The 21721-nt window shown below is 32.0% G+C and overlaps 2 long non-coding RNA genes across 2 annotated transcripts in view; one reads left to right on the forward strand and one right to left on the reverse strand.

Annotated features, from left to right (window-relative positions):
• Positions 1-15039, reverse strand: part of LOC147908771 (uncharacterized) — a 98519-nt gene extending 83480 nt beyond the window's left edge. Inside the window, exon 1 of the long non-coding RNA XR_015546037.1 lies at positions 14146-15039. This is a non-coding gene — a long non-coding RNA (uncharacterized LOC147908771). The remainder of the gene's footprint in view (positions 1-14145) is intronic.
• Positions 1-21721, forward strand: part of LOC147908772 (uncharacterized) — a 73531-nt gene that overhangs the window by 26920 nt on the left and 24890 nt on the right. The window contains exons 1-3 of the long non-coding RNA XR_015546038.1: positions 1-9368; positions 13798-13976; positions 15124-15289. The exon at positions 1-9368 is cut by the window's left edge and continues 26920 nt beyond it. This is a non-coding gene — a long non-coding RNA (uncharacterized LOC147908772). The remainder of the gene's footprint in view (positions 9369-13797; positions 13977-15123; positions 15290-21721) is intronic.

A 21721-nucleotide genomic window follows, 5' to 3' on the forward strand; every position in this document is an offset into this window, starting at 1 on the left:
TTTCGCGTATATTTTCAGCATTTCGCACATTACGGGTTTATGGAGCGTCGATAGAAATAATCTCGCGAATGTCAAGCCTTCGAATCGCGGACAAGTATACGTGGAACAGAGGCGAATATCGACAGAATTATACGTTGCGCATATACAACTTTAATACACGCAAACGCACTTCTTGCCCTATTTTGAGCCGCGAGAAAAATTGCACGTGTTCCAATTTTTTTTTGTTACGCGCAGGGTGAATAACACGCTTCCCATTATTACACACATTGGAAAAACCACGGTTCAATAATTTTTCATTGCGTTAACTGCATAATAGCTATTGCATGGATTGGTGTGACCATAAATGTCTATGTTACTATGTAATATTTAAATGTCAGGAATATACTAACGATTCAGCGATATATTAAATTTCTGGTATTATAGTATTTATAGCAATATTACCTGATTTTCATGACATACATTCGTGCATATATATATATATATATCAACATGTCACGATAATATTTTTCTAATAATGCATTCTAGTATCTTTAGAATTAACTAAATTATTATTCCGTTAGAAATACAGACGAATTTTGATTAATCATGCTTATCTCAAATCTGCCTTTCCGCATACCCGAACATATTGTTGGTAGCTATTTCATTACACGCCCCTGCAGGAAATAGTGTCGATTTGTACGACGTTGATTAATGCCTATATGAAAAATGCAGCTCACGGACTTGATTCGAGCTCGATCTCGGCAAACATCGGGCCAGTCGATCTCACTTGAACTTTTGCCTTTAATCTAACTTTCTTACTCGGGACTTCTCTCAACATTTTAATCATTTTCATATTAGAAGCTGTCGAACTAACGGCCGATGTATTTCCGATATTCAGATTCTGCCCGAAGTACAATCGAAGTGGTAAGTGGAGTTTTCCGAGTTGTTTGTTCAGGAGAAAAGCAGCCAACGGCAATGAGACTAAATATTTAATTGGTAAAACATCCTGAATTTAATCACGTTTTACACTATCAGAGATATACGTATTAATAATACTTACATAAACACGAGAATGCGATTTAAAATTTCTTACAAAAATATTTTTGCAATGCACTTTCACGTACGAAATTATTCAAAATTAACACGTTGCTATTGTGAATGTAATAGTCAATGTTTGATGATAAATATTATTATATGTGACTCAAATCGTGCTCGATTACCATTAATCATCATCAATCATGCTCTATACAATCCTATTTTCATTTCGCGTCAAACATACATCAAGAGATGTAATCGTTAAATTATTATAAACAACATAGCTTCATTTGTGATCAGTTTATTTTTTTGTTTAGCCATATGTAAAGTAGTTTATACAGTACATTTTTTTTTATATACACTGATTTAAAAAGTTCATCTCATTAAATTAATGTAGCTGTCTTTATTTCTTTCAATGAAGAATGTATGTATTTAAATTAAATATAATATTAAATTTAATATTTTAAATACATACATTCTTCATTGAAAGAAATCAAGACAAACTAAATTAATTATTTTTTCTCCGTGTATATATATATAAAATTAAAATTTTTATCTATATAAGAATTGTGAAACCATTTATCTTGATAGAACGCACATAAAAACGACTAATGGTAAAACTTATTGTAAGATATTATGCAATGCATCAGATTTGATATAGGAAAACATGATTTATACGATGATGATGTATGTGTGATTGCAAATATAGAAAATTCTAAATGGAAAAAATATTGAGAATGACATATTTGCGTATTGTACTCTGCATTCTACGATGCAACATGACTGGAATTAGATCTTGTTGTTTAAAGATCGAGAACTGGATATCTTATGTAAGACTAGTAGCCACCGTGGAAAAGTAATTAAGTGTCGGATTACACAAGGACGCAAAGAATGCAATATATCTTTAATTGTCATACGATGCCATATGTCATCGTCATGCGAAGAAATCAGCATATTAAAGCACTATATAATGAATTCTTTTTTTTATATGAGTTGAATACAGGCTCATATTGCAACTATGTTAATAACATATGACGTCAATGCTCATAAAAAGCTAAATAAAAATAGATCAAGATTGAAGAAAAAACTACGTGCTTTGAAACAATTTATATAAAAATAACATACACGCTTTCACATATCATCTGCATTAAATTTGTGACTGTAAACAGTATGCAATCTAATCAAACATTTGAACAGTTCGTTTATATCAATCTTCACCTTCCACGGAGTGCGCAAGAATAATGGCATGTCATATAAATAAGCATCGGGTTTAACTACAATTTTACGGACTCCTGCTAGTATCTAAATTGATATGCATAAGAAAACCCCATTGTTTATTTTGACTTGTTGCGAGCGAAGTAATATATCATACTTCCAAGCATGACATTATTTTCAACACTGATCTACATAATATTCGAGTTATATTTCTTGTTATATAAATACTTTGCACACTGAAAACTCAGTTAATATTCTCTTTTCTATTTTTAACGGATTGAACGTAAAGTTCTGCAGCGTTTTTATTTTCAAGAAACTTTACAAAGTTTTTCTTGGACAAGCGATTAAATCCAATATAAAATGTAGCTGCCAGTGCTAAACTAGATTCAGGACCAAACATACGAGGATGAACGAATACAAATAAACAACTTGCTTCGATGAGCATTCATCTGCTCTCGTTTGCTCGATTTGGACCTTCTACATCGCAAATAAGCGATAAAATGAATTAACGTTAGATTAACGAATATATACAATAACGTATGTATGTATTAACTGTCTCACATTTCTTGGACTTCGAGAAAGTTTACAAATGATTGAAAATCTTTAACAATTTCCTAGCTTTCAAAACTGGATCATTCGATACGTCCTGCAATATCTGTTTGAAGATACGTGAGAAGCGTTAAATTCGATATACTATATCGCATAATGTATACTTAACACATATCGCATAATATAAAGAGCACTCTGTGCATACGATAAGTACGTTGTCTATTACTAATATTAGAAAACGTTGTGAGGTCTTAAATCTTTTTACTTTTTTCAATGTAATATTTGCAGGTGATATGCACTTTATACGTGTGAATAAGGCGAGTTAAGAAACTTTTGCAAATATTGTACTTCACCGGAATGTAAAAGTGATTCAACGAATGAGAATTAAATTACTTACGATATTTAGTTGTGCATATACTATTCAATGGTGAGTAAAAATTTCATTAAACTGATATAACAACAGCGCGGCATGATTAAAAAGGTTAATTTCCTCAGTGTATTTATGTAATAGCACGCGGTAGCAGTACATAATCGCAATAACGATTATGATAATCGAAGTAATTACGGTAATAGCATGAGACTCGAGACCCCATTAATTATACATAACATAATCTCGCTGTAATATCCGCACGTGGAAAAAAAAAATAATTTTTTTCATGCGTTATCTTCCGCGAGTATTCTTAAATGTTTTTATTGCGAGACAGCGGAGGGACGAAGGAACAAAAGTGCACCGTGATAAACGCGCACATTCGGGAAGATCATGGCTATACTAAATCCAACAACAATTACCAGCTTTGTTGCTCGGCCGCTAGAAGCCCTTGTTATCCCGCCACGATAGAACGGCCCAATATTTCAAACACGTTTTTCCCTCCCCCCTCTGAATAATCTGTAAAACTTTAGAATGATAATACATTATTCGCAGAAGAATTATTAAATAATCATGAACAAAAAGAATAATAAACAAAGGCATACTAATTTGCAAAATTTGATATCTAAAATCCTCAATTAAGTTTTAGTTAATTTTTCCAAATTAAATTTCACAAAATTTGCTACAAATATTTATATTTTTAATATTAAATGCATTGATAAAATATTATACATAAAAAATTCATACAATTTGAACAGCATTCTTTTTTTATTTTAAAAAGCACTTTATATTTTAAATTTCAATATAATTAATTTCAATATATTACAATAAAAAATTTAAACTCTTTCCAAATAGTTTCAGAAACTTCTGATACATTTCCGAACGATTAAATGTAAAAAATTAAGAGTCCGAAGATTTAAATGGTTAGACTGTCATAAAAATTGATAATCCTTTCAGAAATCTGTAAAATTCTATCAATTGAAAATCTATTGAAGATTGAAAGAATTTTCCTTATTATGTTTCGCTAATTTCTAAACTTGAAATGTAACATACTAAATTTCCAAGAATTTAAGACATAATGCAAAAAAGAAATATAAATATTTTCTTCTCTGTAGAGATTATAAGCATTAAGAAAATTTCGTATACATCGGATCGCAGATTTAAGACATTTTACAGCGACTGCAAGTGTCTTGTTAGATTTCATTTTGCTGTTAAAGCTGCAAATACAAGGAGAAGTACGAGAATCGAATTAACTTCCGGCGCGATGTTTTTCCTTCGACGCTCAGCAGCTCGTCGCTCTTATTTGACGACGTCCGAGGAATTTGAAGTAGCTTTCTATACATAGGAAGCATTATTATTCGAAGCACGATAAGGTCTCATAAGTCTTACATTACGCGCACACGACGGGGATTGTAAATCGCGCTGACAAGGCATAATGATTTCAACGTGATCGTATTAAAAATTCATATAGTCATCCCGCTATGTCGTCTCGTCCATTACGAACGATCGATGGGGATTTAGAAAGCTTCAACTCAATCTGTACCTTTCGCGGTCCGTTCAGTTCAAACGATGCTTCATGCACATGGGTGAAAAGGCAGGAAGAAAAAGATTATTGGAGAGCAAACAAACTGAGCAAATGAACCAAAAAATGGGAGCTCTAAACCCAATTTTTACATTTGATATGTATAGAGGAATAACACAAGAGAAAAATATAAAGGAATAGTATATTGTCTTATACTCTGCTCAGAGATTTGAGAGCCAAGAGTTTCGCCTTCCGTGCCTCTGTCTGCAAATGCACAAGATTTCTTCCTTTATGTTAGAAAAAGGTAAATAAAGCTGTAGAGAACGGCGAGACGAGAAAGTTGCACGGGGATAAATTCAAGGAAGTTAAAATAAGCACCGGCTAAAACGCCTTATCGTTTTGATTGACGACTGCGACGTCGACCGCGCTTCGTTATGACGCTCGATAAGTCCTCGAAGTAACGTCACTAATGATCCGAATGTATAAAGAGCGTTATGCACGAAATAAAACATCTCTTACGTAGACAGAAAAAGAGAGAGAGGGGGGGAAAAAAGTCCCCGCATGCCCTGGCCATTATCGGTCACGTAGATCTCCATTGCGTGCTGCTCTTACATCCTAAGGCCACAGTCAACGGTGCCACACTCAGAGTGGACTTTAAATCAGATTACAGTGTGCACTTTCCCGCCAACAGAAGTGAAAACACGCACGTATACGACGTAATATGTGTACCAACTCGGATGGGGCAAACAAGCTGCATCGAATCGAACGTATGTTTCGTATCCGAGGAAGACATCCGTAAAATTACACGAACACACGCCTGTGTACGCGTGGAGTAATCAATATTTTGAAAAGGATTGATTTCGGTTGGTGAAAATATCACTAAAACGTTTCACACGACCCCTTTCATGTTCGCTCGGTTACGGCAATATCCGATGCATCTCTCCCAGCGTTTATACCTGTGGTGCATAATAAGCCTAGAGACTTAATCAAGGTAAGTGCCCTTTATGGAATGTACATAATGTAGCGCTGTCTGTCAACGTAACACGTAGCTATTTATGGTACAAAACTGTTCTTGCTTTATCTTTCATTAATATGGTGAGGTCAATTTATTCCTTATATAGATATTTTATTAAGTATCAAAAGAAAATAGATCTTAATGCAATTACTTAGTTTGACAGCTGTCATTTTATCCATCTTATTATATCATCATTTTTATCCATGAAAACGGATAATATGAGAAATCCATTCCTGCGAAAAGATTTATACCCAATTTCTTTCTTATTATATTTATTTATCATTAAAAAAAATAACTTAATATTATTTTCAAGCAATTTACGAGAATAATTTACGAAGTATGCTGCTCTTAAATTTGCGCCGGTTTCTACTCTGGACATTACGTGCCTAACCAACACTATTTTTTAAAAGATAAAATGTTTTCATGGCCAACGCAGCAATTTTTAAAAACGTTGCTTTTTAAATTGTGCTGAATTGCATTAAACTTGTGCCGACTCGCACGGTAAATAGTCTCAGTGAATCTCGTAAAGCTCGTCCAAAAACAATGCAAAGGAAAGTATTTTCCATATATTTCTTATACATTTTAATTTAATTTAATACTGGCTATTAATTAATGTATATTAACGTTCACCATATATTAAAGAAAATATAATTTGAAACGAGCTGTGCATAAACATCGTAGAATTTACTTGAGACTTCTACAAATATTACTCGCAAATTAATAACATATCACGCATTAATATAATTTGTTTAATAATAATATATAAAATAGTAAATGATATAATGCAACTAGTAAATGATATAACAATTTAATAACTTATTAAAAATAAATATCAAGGCAAGGTTTAATATCAAGGCAGTGCGTCTAGTTATGGATTTACCAATCATCAACGGAGAATTCTGATCCGAACAAATCTTGACACATTTAGTACCCATTAATGTAAGAAGAATAAAGTCGCCGCGCTAAACTCGGCCGACCGACTTTAGCTTGCTCGACACTCGAGGAAAAAGCGACAGTTTCCGTATTTCCGCGAAAACATACCGTATTCGTCCGACATTTCTATTTCTGCGCATTGCATTTTCCAACAAGGAGTGTCACCGTCGTCGTTTTCAGTCGGCATCAGTATAAACGTAAACCACCATCTCCGATCCTGTCAGAGATAACGTCACAATGAAAGACAGGAACCTGCTGACTTCGAAGAAACGTTTCACCGCCGGACAATGCGTGCCAACGCACACAACCACACGGACCACACAATTCAGTGAAAATTGTGTAAATTGTGAAGGAGAATTCTCGGTCTCATGAATGATTTTTCAAAGCGCGCTATGAATCAAGCCTTTCTTGGAAGGTTGATACTATTTTAATGCGAACGACGCCAACTGACGCCATACGAAGTAATGTGACTAACCGCAGATTTGCAAAACGGATTATCAAAGGATAAGCATCGTTAAATATTAAAGACACGCATCCCAACGTAAAAGCAAATGTGCCGCTTGTATGTAATTATCTGATTCCTCAGATCGATGATCTTGTCACGAGTTAAACATTCTTTTTATACGAGAAATCTTAAACATTGCATTTTGAAAACCAATGCCACACTCGGAGAAAAATAAAATTTTGACAACTACTAAATTAACAATTCTAATAATTTAAGTACTTGCAACTAGTTTTACAAAATAATAAAAACTAAAGTAGTACTGAATACTATATTTTTATAGTACTGTACTATATTTTTATAGTATTCGTAGATACTACTTTAGTTGTTATTATTTTTTAAAACTAGTTGCAACTAGTTTAAATTTTAGAATTATACTTTATAGTTGCCACAACTATTTTTTTTCTCTCAGTGTACTTTTAGCTTAGACCTTGATAGTAACACAAGGGAGAGAAAAGTCGAAAATAATTTTGTTATTTATGTGTACATAACAGGCTAAATGTATTATCTAACTATTAATATATTCTCTGGCTTGTGTATTATATACTTAGATGGGGTAACCAAGCTATTATCTAAAAGGGAAACATGTTTCGCGCTAAAAGCGGGTCTAGCTATCTTTAACATGCATCTACGTTAAATTTGAATTTAAAATCCATAAAGTAGAATTGGAAATAACATCTGCTCGCGCATATTAATTATAAAATATTCTTCCATTTTTGTCTTTTACACGGTATAAATATAACAATTTACAATATAAAAATTTACTCTTTTTTGTTTTCGAGATTCCTAACTTTGAACTTAACTTTGAACTTAAACTGTTCTGTTTTATACATCGTTCTTTTATTTCGAAAGTGATACAATTAAAAAACGTGAGTCTCAAGTTCATGAACATGTTAAGTAATTTTATTATATCAATCTAAAGTGAATCAATTTAGCTTCATAAAAAATCTCACAATTCAAAAAGAGTCGATTTAAAAAAAAATCGTTGAAAAAATAACTCGAAAGAGATGTAAAAATAACAAAATTGATATTTGATTATATTAAAAATGCATTTTTCTGCTGATATTAGTTAATAATTTTCTGTCAATTTGACAAGTTTCTCATCTTCTAGGAAACTTAATGTTTTATTTTCACTTTTGAATAAGAAAACGATATGCATCTATTTCTAGTCCTCTTTTTCTTCCGTTATAGAATCTACTTCTTTCGCGAAACACGATTTTCCTTTTTATTAATCTTTTGTCCGATACTCTGTTGCGGTTTTTACAGAAACTTCTAAAAATCACCGTGACCGATGGCACGCTATATCGTCATATCTAAATTCAGAGTCCCTCGGTTATATATTCTATCTAGCACATTTTTTTAAAATGACGACATAGGCGCCGTATCACAAGGAAGGTCTGTTACGATGACACATACGATTGCAGGACACGCATGACTCTCGAGGTAGAGCAACAGTGAACTCGATACCTCGCATGATTCATATACGTGGTATGAGTAACTTTTATCAGAGAAGCGTCTCCTGGCGCAGCATAACGGCTAGGAGTAGAGGAATGTGGCGTGGGGCTCAAGAGAGTTCAGTGACGTAGCCGATTTATGGTTGAAACGAATAGCCATGGATCGAACGTGCCAATATACCTCCTACACATAACTGTATAAAATACATCGTTACATGCTCTATTATTCAAATATAATAATATAATACAAAGTATACAAAGTAATATAATACGTTGAAACAAAAATAAATATGAATATTATGAAGTAACAGATAAATAGTTACAGATATGTTAGACACATAAGTATTTTTCACGTTAAGTATTATTAAAGCACATGTGAGGAATTACATAGGAAAAGATAAGAGAAAAGATCAATTCTGTTCCATTTGTTAACACAATGTGTTTCCGAACGACGATATCTTCGACCGCGCGTAAAAACGCGAAAACAATTCTATGAGAAATATATTTAACTAACCGTGTCCCACCTTTAAAACCCACAATGTAAATATCGAGCTGAAAACAAATCGGTCTTGCTAATATGGCACAGCTTTATATTTCCGTATCAACGTGAAATCGATAAACAAAAAAGCCATATATTTCCGTTCAGGATACGATCATGCATGTAAAAATATCAAACTGCTATTTCAAATTTTCAGGCATTGAAATGGCATACATCCGTTGGAACGTTATTGAAACGGAAATGAGCGTTTCAGGTCCGTTCGTTCACTGTCGCCCGAGGGATAAATCATCGTGCTGAGGTACAAAATCCATCATATAGCTATCGATTTAATGAGACACGTTAATTTCTATTAAAACAATGCCTTTTCTCTCTTGTTTATTTTTTTTGTGTCAATACTAAGTTTCAGAGTAAACTATTTCTTATATTTTAAAATTTTTCAATTAAAAAAGCAGATTACTGATATTATAATTCAACTTGACTAAAGTACAACTACGAGTACTTGTCATCTAATCACGAGTATTTTTAAAATTAATGTACACATTTAATCAGTACTTTACTCGCTTCAGCGATCTTCCGCCAGTTATTTTTGACGTACTTCGCCAAACGAAAGCGCTTTACTGAAGAAATTGACTTTTCTCGTCGCACTGGAGAATCTTCTAAATTGCGAGATGAGATCTCATAATTAAATGCTCTACGAAATTGTCGACCCTTGCTCGCTACTCAGCGGCTCAATTGTCATTTTAATAGAACGGTTCGGTTGTCTCGACTTTCAATGAAGAGAAGGAAGGGCTCGTACAAATAACTGCGTTTATAATATTGCAAAGCGGATCTCCCATACCCACGCGAAAGTTCCTCGAACTTGATAATAACGCACACTCGGAATCGACAAACGCGCCCCAATTATGCTGACAAACTGGCTTGCAGCTCTTGTCATCTCGGCAAGCAATAACGACATTTATTTACAAAACGCGCAGTAAACTTCTCACCAATTATATAGATTTTATAATCGAAGTAGCTTAACAAGAGAAATATCCGATTAAAAAAAAAAAAATCTAAAAAGACTCCAACACCAAAAAATAAAATTTGCAGAAAAAATGACTTTATTTCAAATAAGAATTTCGAATAAAATGTATCTCCGAAAAAGCAAACGCGCGATGAACTTTCTCGCTAATTGCACGTGTTTTATAATCGAAGTATCACTTTACGATATTATTTTTAAATAAAGAGTTAAAAAGAATCCAACGCCGCGTAAAAACTTCCAAAAAAATTATTTTATTTAAAATAAAATGTGTATATCTTCGAAAAGTAAACGCGCGACATATTGTAAGTGGATAGTAAAACAACGAAGATCAACATGAATTCTTACTCAGCCCCCCGAAGAGTTTGATATCTTACTTCATGCCAGCTACAATAAGATTGATCGGTTCTGCAAAAGAATTGATATCTCCCTTCGAAACTGTTGCTTCGAACAACAGTGACTTGCGGAAGATTGATACATGTAGAATAAACACTGAAAGAGCTTGTTTTGTCGCACCTTTTTTTACGCAAAGAAAATTTATTTTACTGATCTCATCTTTCTATTAGGTATCATGAGTTCTAATATCTATTCAAAGAGTATTATTTTTCGCATGTTCGTTTCAGATGACACATGAGCGGAGAGAGCGGAAAGCGTAGATGAATTTTCTTCCTGTGTTTTTGAGATCGTATTTTCTACAATATATCGTTGCGTTGACAGAATAGTGACACAAGTAAAATGTTACATTCTAAAAAATATAGGTGTAGATTTAACATCATGAGTTTTTTTGTTTTAAATCTATATCATATTGATGTTGATACAACATCATGGATTTTAAATGTACCAACCATGTTGGTATTGATACATATAAATCGACACGTTGAGATTTACAATAAACACATGTTCAAATATATAAATGATATTAAATATACTCCATATTTCTTACAATGATAACATTTTGAGATAAAAGGAAATCGACTACAAAAACTAATATGTTTTTGTACAAAAATGACACATTGTAGATCATTTACTTATATGGAAAAATATCATAGTTTTGTCATCTAAAATTTATACTGAAATTTACACTGAAATTTACACTGAAATATTAAGATTGAAGTAAATTTTGAATGTTTATGACATATTTTTAAAAAATACACTATAATTGAAAGTACAACGTAGGAAAAAAGTGAAGGCGCATAGAAATTGCATATTCACTATTTTAATTAAAATGTTCCAATTCAGAGTTAAAAAAATATAAAATTTTAAAAATACTCTACTGAAAAATTGCTAATTTTTTAAATGTACTTTTTCTATCACTGCAGTGATATGAATTTTCCAATGATGTCCCCGAAATAATCGTCAATAATTGTTAAGGCGATAATGAAGGAACGGAATGGATTCTTTTTATACGAACTTCTTCGCTTAAACAAAAGTTTCCCATTAATTTCCGATTAATTGCGTGACAGAGTATATACCGAATTTAGCACCTTCTCATCGCATGTTATATATTCAAATTAAAATGTATGAAAGTATCAATAATACCATTTACATTTCAAAGTGATTTCATGATAAGCCAAACGTGTAAATGTAAACATGTGAAAAAGTCCAGAGTTTAAAGATACGTGTCAAATGCTTACGTATTAGAATGAAAACTACTTTCGTCAATCCATTTTATGCCTCGTAAAACAATATGAAACTATATCCAGAACATTGGCACCATTACATTGTTATTCAATGACACAGTCGCGATATATCGAAATGTGCCTCGTATAATACATTTGATCGTATAATCAGGATATTCCCAAACGGGCAAAACGTCCAAGATTTGCACTACATAATTTAGATATCCGGACACAATTATTTCCACGCAAACGGCTGATACTCGCATTTGATATTCGCATTTTGAAAGACCGAATTCTCATCGAATATTACACGCACTTGAAATATTCATCACCGTAATATTTACACTAAAAATACCAACATTCCTTACACATTAAAATAACCTAATAAATAAATTCTGTGAAAGTAAAGAGAACAATGAGAGACCAAATATTTCATTTTATAAAAGACATAATTATTGAAAAGTAAAAAAAATCAGAATTTTTTTACACAAAAGAAAACAAGGTAGCTACTAAGAGCTCTAAAAGATTTTAAAGGATCATTCCTCACAGAAATTTAAGACGAAAACTTCACGTGACTATATGTCCGAAACGGCTTAGTTTCAAACATCATGTGGTCATATGTTTGAAGCTCTTAGTTTTAAACGTACAAAAATTTCAAAAACCACACGTTAGTTTGATATAAAACATTAAACATATTTCACTAAAATCCGAGTGGTTTTCGAAATTTTTTGGAAAAATAAAATTTTATTAAGCTGTTTCAGATTTATAGCACATGAAGTTTTCATCTTAAATCCATGTGAGGAGTTAGTTCTTAAAATCTTTTAAAACTTAATACTTTATTATGTATAGATAGCCACTTTGTTATTATGTATTAATATTAATCTAAAAAAAAAACAGTTAATAATAACTATTTGATATTTCTAGTATAAACATGCGTCGATGCATTTACGCATTTAATCGCAAAAGTCATTTCAGCGACAGAATTGCATCTCTGCGAAGTCCTGGACACCATCCTTTTGCCTTACGTTTCCCTCTTTCTCAGCGATCGGAATCTCACACGGAGGACATAAATGTCAGAAAATCCAGGTGGTCGTATCTAACATTGAACGTACGGCGGAACAACATTCGGAACAGCGAATTGAAGTAGCAAGACGCGATCGCGATAAGATAGTACTGTCAACGCGCTCACTGCCGAATAGTCGGAATACTCGGAGCTCGACTCGTCTTTGCGTTGATGGTAGAGTCGAAACAACGAAATCCCGTGAGATCGTACACGCGGTTCACCGCTGCTCCGAACGATTCTATTCAATATTCAGTTGCACCAGAACGGTCGGCGAGTGTGGGCGTTAAAATTTTTGAAAGTTTCTGACGAAACTAACTTACATACAGCACAGAAGCTTGCAGCAACATTGCTGCAAATTTGCAATGTTACTGCAATACTGGAGCTGTAATATTGCTAGAATAATCCATGCTATTATGGAGATTAGAGGCCTTGTAACAGATCCTGGCCTGAGCGATTTCGTCAAAATTTGTAAGAGAGGAAGATATATATAATTTTCCTCTATATATTGTATATATATATATATATATATTGTCTCACTCCATAACTTTAATTAAGATTACAGACAAGATAAGTTAGAGTGAGATAGTATATAATATATATATTTGTATATACAGAGAGAAAGTATACCTTTCTCTCTCATAGGATTTTGACAAAATTGCTCCTGCCTGTTACTCTATAACTTTATACTGTTACTCTATAACTTTAATTAAGATTTTAAAGTGACACAGAATAAGATTATATATATATATATGTGTGTGTGTATATATAGAGATAAAGTATATATACCTCCCTCTCATGTAAGATTTTAACAAAATCCCTCTTATCCGGACTATTACTTTATAACTTTATGCTGTTACGCCATAATTTTAATTAAGATTTTTTTAAGTAAGACAGTTAAATTAGATCAAGATTATATTATATTATATATATATATATATATATATATATATATATATATATATATACAGGAAGAAGGTACACATAACTTTCTCTCTCACAGAATTTTGACAAAATCGCTCGTGCCCAGACTTTGTTGTAGGATCTCTAGCGGAGACGAGGCTAAAAGAAAAAAAGAAGAAGAAGAAGAAAGGATTCCATTCTGGGACCCAAGACCGCGTTACCCGAACGGAATGAACGTGCAGCGAAACCGATCGCGTCATCGCGTGGCGTGCACCGCCTCGTGTGCCACGGATGCGAGCGTGCAAGGTAACGTGCTCGATCGGCACCGCTCTCATGCATCCGAGCAGGAGAGCGTGCTCGCGCGCGCGTGCACACACGCACGTATCCGCCTTCATCGGTATGTAGCAGAACGGCTGCTGCGAGATGAGCGGATAAACTCTAAAGCGGGAGGAGAAAAAGAAGAATCAGTACTCACCCTCCCCGTCACCGTCCGGCGCGGCGGCTGCTCGTCGCTCGTATCCGTTAATCGTAGCGGCGGCAACTTTACGCCGTACTACTCTCACGGGCACCTTCCGTTCGCCCTCCTCTCTCGTCCCGTATACTCTCCTCTTGTTGCTCTCCCCGTGTCGCCGACCACAAAGGACGCCGCATGCACGGCCGCTACGACACTATCGCGGTTTTACGAGACCTCGCCTCTCGCTCTCGCACTAATCGGCACTCCCGAAAACCTCCGGACTTTCCGACGAGCGCGCTGTTTCGGCCCGCGTCGTTCGAAAACGTGGCGCACAGCGTCACATTATCCCGCGCACTGAGAACACATAATGCACACACAGATCGCGGCCGGAGCTCCGTCGTTGACACTAATTAATTGTAAGAATTATTCCGAGAGAAACCGGTCGCGGAACTCGGAAGGTTAACGCGCGAAGGAGAGACGCGCGAAAGACTTCTGTGTTACTTTGACCGCACGCGTGCGAGCGTAACGAAGTAATACGCGAAACGAGATACAGTACCGTCGTACCGTCGCGATGTATCGCGATATACGCAACGTACTTTACGTAGGAACGTGTTCGTTTCCCACGAGGGAACGAACTCTCTCAAGCACTGGTACAAGGAGCCGAACGAACCCGACGAAGGATCTAGCTCGTGCGATCTCTCGGTCAAAGTGAGTGAGAGAGAGAGGGGCAGGGGAAGGGAGGGAGAGATCGACGTGACGCGAAGAAAGAATGACACAACCTACACGCGCTGCTGACTGCGGCAGACTGAGCGTCGTGCGCGACCGAAGTGCGCGCTCGCGACTGGCGCGCTCCTAGCGGCCAAAAGCGACCAGGACGACGACGCGCCTTTGACCGGTCTTTGCGCTCCGATTCGCATCGGGAATTGGAGTAACGTACGTACGAGTGCAAGGGTGAGTACGCGTGGATTTTCCTAATATCTCTGAATGTTCTCTCTTCAGCTCCGAGCGAAGGAACATCCGGCAAAAAGATCGACGGGACATCGGCCAACAAACGCGTGTAATATCAAATTGCTCGAGGATTCGTATCTGTTGTAATGGAATTCCTTCACCCGTTTTAAATTGATTATTTCTCAGCGAAAGGAACGCCCGAAGGTGATCTATCTCGGTGAGTACGAATCGCTTAATCCTTTGTTACTCGCGTGAAGTGTCCGGGATACTTTGGGTTTATAAATTCGTTAAATATATATAATGCTATTTATACGCATCACTTTTGTTAAACACAAAAGTAATAATAATGTTATATATGTAAAACTAAAATATGTACTAACTTTTAATCAATATTTGTTTTAATAGTATTAAATTTATTAAATGTAAAAATATATTTATTCCGTACAAGAACCATTAATTTGATTTAATCATTATTTTTTATTAAGTAAATATTTATTTGCTGTAAGTAAATGTTTAACAAATGTTTACTATTCGAAAAAATATTTACTAAAATTCAGTAATTTTTTAAATTTATAATTCCTTACTTAATAATATAATATAATAATTACAACATATGTTATATTGCATTTATATTATTGAATAGGAAATTATATAATATTGATGTAATATTTTTATTACTTTTATTTAATAAGATTATTATTATCATATAAAAAGAACTCTTTTACTAAAGTAAAATTAAAAATTTAGCTAAATACAAATCTAAAAATAATTTTGTTGGATCATCAAAATATATATAGGATAAAAATGATCAACAATACTGTAAAAAGTTTTGATATTCTAGCAATCAATTCAAACGTCTACATAATTATTTACCTAATATAATTTTTTTAGATACTTTAATAAAATTATTTTCTCTATACAGATTTAGCACAAATTTTTTCCCAATTTTTAAAAGAATTTACATTTATCTCTACCTGAAAAATGTATAAAATATTATCAATCTTTATTTAATTGTGAATCTTAAAGAGAACAATGAAAATTGAGATAAATGCCGCAATGAGGTGTCAGAGACACACTCTACGCAAATAATTATATTAAAAAAACCTCTCGAGCAATGCAGTTAATAAAGCTGCATTTACGGATCTCTCTCGCGATTCTATGCAAAGTCAATTAATTGTGGAAATCGTCACTTAGAATAATATTCCGTTGTTTACGACGGAATTATACACGTAATATATACTGCGCATTTTCTAATCTTAGCATTAGTGCTTAGTTAGAAAGAATTGACTCATATTATCATTTCTCTTCAACTTGATACTTCAGAAAAAGAATGAGAGAGAGAGAGAGAGAGGGACGATTCAAACAACTTCACTCTTTCTAACCAATAGTAATAGTTTCATAGAAATGCAGTCTACTCTTATTACATCTAGTTAATGGAATTATTATCAACAATGCCAACAAAATACACTCAAACATCAAATAAGGAATGAATAAATTCTATCGATCTCGACATTAAATTTAGATTTAATTTAAATTTAGTTTCAATATTTTAATACGTGCACATTGCTATTTGTTCATAATAATTTATATATTTAATAACCTATGTTTACACAAACTCGAGACTCACTATATAAATGCCTCATGTAAAACAAAACTATTCATTAATAAACGCATGTGTATCTTTAGTCGCACAAAATATAATTATTAATTAGTGAACCGGGAAAAACAGCGAATTGCAGGTAACATTTTTAACGTTGAGCGATGTTAAACGTTTATTATCAGACTTTACATATTACAATGTAGTTAAGTTTGTATGTAAAGCGCAATTCCATGCATTGCGGATATAGGAACGATTAATTAAACTTCGAGTCTCCTGCAAACGAATAACACAATGTGCAGCACGGTTGCATTGCTGACGGAAACAAGTTAGATATTTTATCAGAGCGCTGAATCTATCTCATTAAAAGGGTGTAGTGAATAAAATATTCTTGCTATATATCTTGATACTGCAGATAAATACAGGCTACAGCTAAATAGTTTATTGACTCCTTCCGAAATTTTGCCTCGCGTGTCTTATCTTGTTCTTTTCTCACAGACATATAGATTTCTTATTAATGAAGTTTTAATGAGATTTGACATAAGAGTTTAATCAGAGTAATAAATTCTGTCTTTTGTTTTAACGATCTTTCCATCATTTTGTAGAAAATACAATGTAATCAATTTAACAATCGTATGAAAATGGAATAATGGAGAGGCGCGTGTGGAACAATGCCCCGGCAATTGATTTTCACATTTTCAGTAATTGATATACAGAGTACACATCAATTACTGAAATTTCTATACATTTTTATTCTTTTCTTTCTTTTACCAATTACAATCAAATTAAAGGATCATGGACTTCAAAGAAATTTTTTTACGGATATTATACTACTCTTATAATTTTTAACGTGTGATTTTCAAACAAATTAATTTTTTTCTTAATAACTAATTAATACATTGTTGCTAAGTTATTATACTATTCGTCAATGTTTCGTGTTGCAATGATACCCTTCCCAATATAACAATGTCCAAATTTTATTCTGATGTAACTACTGAGTGAGCGAGATAAATACCATTTATTAGTATCAATTGAATAAATTATGTTTCATTCATCATGCTCTCCATTCCCACCGTTCATCTCCATGCCTCTCTATTATCCTCTCTTCTAATTCTTTCCATCCATTTACTTTCTCTCCGTTTTCGCTTTAAGCATACAATAATTTGTTGTAGTGAATAATAAATATTAAAAATTTCCAATTTAAAGAAAAATAAAATTAATACGTTGCAGTGCATAAAAGAATGTATTATATTTTGTGATATCGAGTTTGAATTATATTTAAATACATTTAATTGTCTATATAAGTTAAAAATTTTATTTAGTTTTTATTTTTGCTAATAATTATTTAACTTTTATACTTTGAATATTAAAAAAATAAATAATATTCTCATTATTTATCTACATATGTATATATATATATATATATATATATATGTATATATATATATACATATATATATGTATATGTGTATATATGTGTATATTATATATATATTATATATTATATGTGTGTGTATATATATCCATATACATGCATACATTTAATTGTAGAAGATAATTAGTTATTGCTTATACAATAAATGAGTTGATGTCAAATTGAGATAATGTTTAATGACAGATATATGATAAATCAATAAATGTATTAAATTTCCGCCATAGACGTTAATTTAATTATTACAAATTGCACGCATTATTTTAAACATTATGGATTAAGTATTATTACATTTAACAGTACAGATAAATAGATACCAAGCTAAATATGAAATTGGTATGGAATCTGTTTTATCCGATATTTTGTGTTACATTTATTAAATGTTCGCTTTATTATGTCTAGTTTTAAGAGATACTAAAATTACAATCACATTAATTCAATATGAAGAGAGATGCAATATTTTATATTTCATTAAGAAATTTTCTCCTTTTAACATTAGCATTAATGATTGCTATAAATTTATATAATAAAGTTTATAAATTTTTAATTATTTTTTATTTTATATAGGACCGTAATTACGCATGTTTATAGCTTTATTGGCTGGTATTCATAATCTGTTTTTAAATATTTGAGTCCATCTTAAATATAGTCTTAAAATGTTAAAAACCAATCATGTAATTATATATTAGCATCTTAAAATGTTATTTAAGACAATTCTGAAACAAGAATAGATTATCTAAGAATAGAGTATCTAAGTCATATTTATAATCTAAAGATATCGTCCATTATTATTAATTTTTTTATTTGTTTGAATAATTTATGTTTACTGTCTACAGTATTCATTTCATTATCGACGAACATTATATTGGATGCTTTCTATTTGATGATATAAGTCGATATAAGTATCATCCTATATTTTTACTTAGAGAATGCCAAAAAAGATAGAGTGATTGTGTCGTCTTGTGTTACTAAATGGAAAGCACCTTTGACAAAGAAAACCTCCCATCTGCTCATCTCGTCTGCTTCTTTAGATGATTTTTTTACACAGAAAATACGAGAATGCATTGATGGTTAGAATTGTGATACGCATTATGGTTAGAATATAAATATGCTTAGCATTTAATATTCTTTTCTGTCAGTTCTATAGTCAAGTAAACCAATATACGTCATTGCAGTTTAATCGAACCAGCGAAACGGCTGGACGCTGTGACACAAAGAATATATGCATATATTCGTATGCGAGTGAGTTAATAATAAAGTGTCGATAGCAGAAATATGATAGAGGAGAAATCTGTAAGGGAGACACGTCGTGCAATTCAGAATAGCTTTCATAAGATGTACATCATCAGAGTGTATATATATATATATATATATATATATATATATATATACATACATACAGATACATACAAGAAGATATATATATATATATATATATATATATATATATATATACAGATACATACAAGAAGCGGAATAATTCAACTGAAATGGAATACGCAAACTTAATTATTCTCTAAAAGACCATTTATTAATTGAAAGTCATAAAAATTAGATAGTTGCTAGAAGAGCTGTAATATTAAATGATATATATTCTTTCAAAATTATTATTAAATTTGTAACGCTTAAGAGAATTCATTACTGGCTGATAAAATCGATACAAAACTGTGCCATTTACGTCAGTTAATATTAATTAACCAATTACCGGCTCTTCGTTAAGAATAATTCAATGCAATGTGGTGGAGACGTGCGACAGATGGGAAAGTAAATAATGAGGTTCTCTGTAATGAAACCTTTGTAGCAAAAGGAGCTACAGCAATTTTTCAGACTTGTCTCATAGTTGTCTCATATTCCTTCTATGTGAAAAGTGGAGGCAACACTCAAGATGAAGACGTACCAAGTTGGAGGCATTTTTATTATTAAAAAAAATAATACTAAACAAAATATTAGATTTGAACTTATAAATATAATAGTACAATTGATAGCCTATAATATAATCCACAATTGAAAATTTATAATAAGATAAGATGAAACAAATTCAAACATGGTATAATCTAAAAGAAGTAAGATTTTTGAAGTTCATGTTTGATTTTTTTCTGTTTGGTACTTTCAGCATTTCTACACAATGAGAGAATTACCAAATTTAAACCTCCATTGACTTGAAATTCGATTTAAATTTTATTTTGTTTAGAATTGTATCATGTTCTAAATTGTACCACCTTATCCTGTGTGATGTTATTATATAATATAATGTATTACACTGTGTATATAATATATTATGTTATTGTAACACAATATTGTAACATATTATATTATTTTTATGAAAAGAATTAATAAAGTTAAAAAATAATATCAAGTAATATTTATTAGTAGACATGAAAAAATGTACGTAAATGAAAATTTTTTGAAGTTCCACCAAAAAATTGACGGTACTATTTGAAATAACATAAATCCCGATATGATTTCTTAAACTTATAGAGCTAATGTTCCAGTTACTTCACACAGTTCGGAACTATCAAGAGAATGTAATTAAGCGGAGAATGTGGATTATGTCACGCGTATTAAACTCGAGGCACTCGAAATACCTACCATGAGGATGCTTAACGATGCGCATATCTTATTAAAATATTTATTCGATTTAAATGTGGACTATTATATTTTATTTATAATCGTAATAATAGTTTTAATAGATCTTTAATAAATAATTTAGAGAATTGCATTATTATTCCATTATGTCCTGATTGTACAGATGTATAATACTTACTTAATATCCTAAATTTAATAAATTAACTTGTCAAGTTAATAAATTATATTTATATAACCTAAATTTGTTGGGAACAATGCAAAGCTATTTTTAAAGCAGAATATTAAACGTTGTGCAGTATTAAAGTGTTTTAAGTATATTTCTAAATAATAACTTAAGTTGAATATTTAAACTCTGCGCAAATATAATTTTCCTTGCAGAGCTTGTCTCTAAATACAACGTAAACATTGTTTAATGAAATTTTGTAATTTAATTAAATTGCTTTAATAAACATATGATACTTTTTAACAAAGAAATGTTTGTCAAACTAATTTATCTAAATTTTCTCTGAAAATTACAAAAGCATTTGACTTAATTTCTTTATATAATGTACCATAGACAGCATGGTTTTTTAAATCTTTCTTAAATTGTAATATTGAACTTTTTAAATACTCGTTTTATTGTACTATTATATAGCAAGCTGAAATTTGATAATAGAAATATAAAAATAAAGATAAAGTAGATAAAACAAATAAATTTTATTTGATCTTAATCTTGTTTTTTTTTAGCATACAGAATATTTTTACATTTATTTATAATTATGGATTAATTAAATTGGATTAATTAAACGTCGTAACTGGTTATTAAATATTAAATAACATATTGATTCTTCATTTATTATTAGATCATGAAGAATAAATTTGTAGCATAATATTACATCATTAAATGTCTTAGAAATCGAATTTGTAATGAAAATAGATCATATTAATAATATTCCTTTTTAATACAGTTCAAGTATGTATTTCTTACAATACATTTGCGTTTAATGTTGTTTTCTTTTTTATCCTTATTTGTCATCTTAATAAACGCTTCTTAA

This window comes from Acromyrmex echinatior, chromosome 8, assembly GCF_024713525.1.
Source record: "Acromyrmex echinatior isolate Ae372 chromosome 8, ASM2471352v2, whole genome shotgun sequence".
Taxonomy (NCBI): domain Eukaryota; kingdom Metazoa; phylum Arthropoda; class Insecta; order Hymenoptera; family Formicidae; genus Acromyrmex; species Acromyrmex echinatior.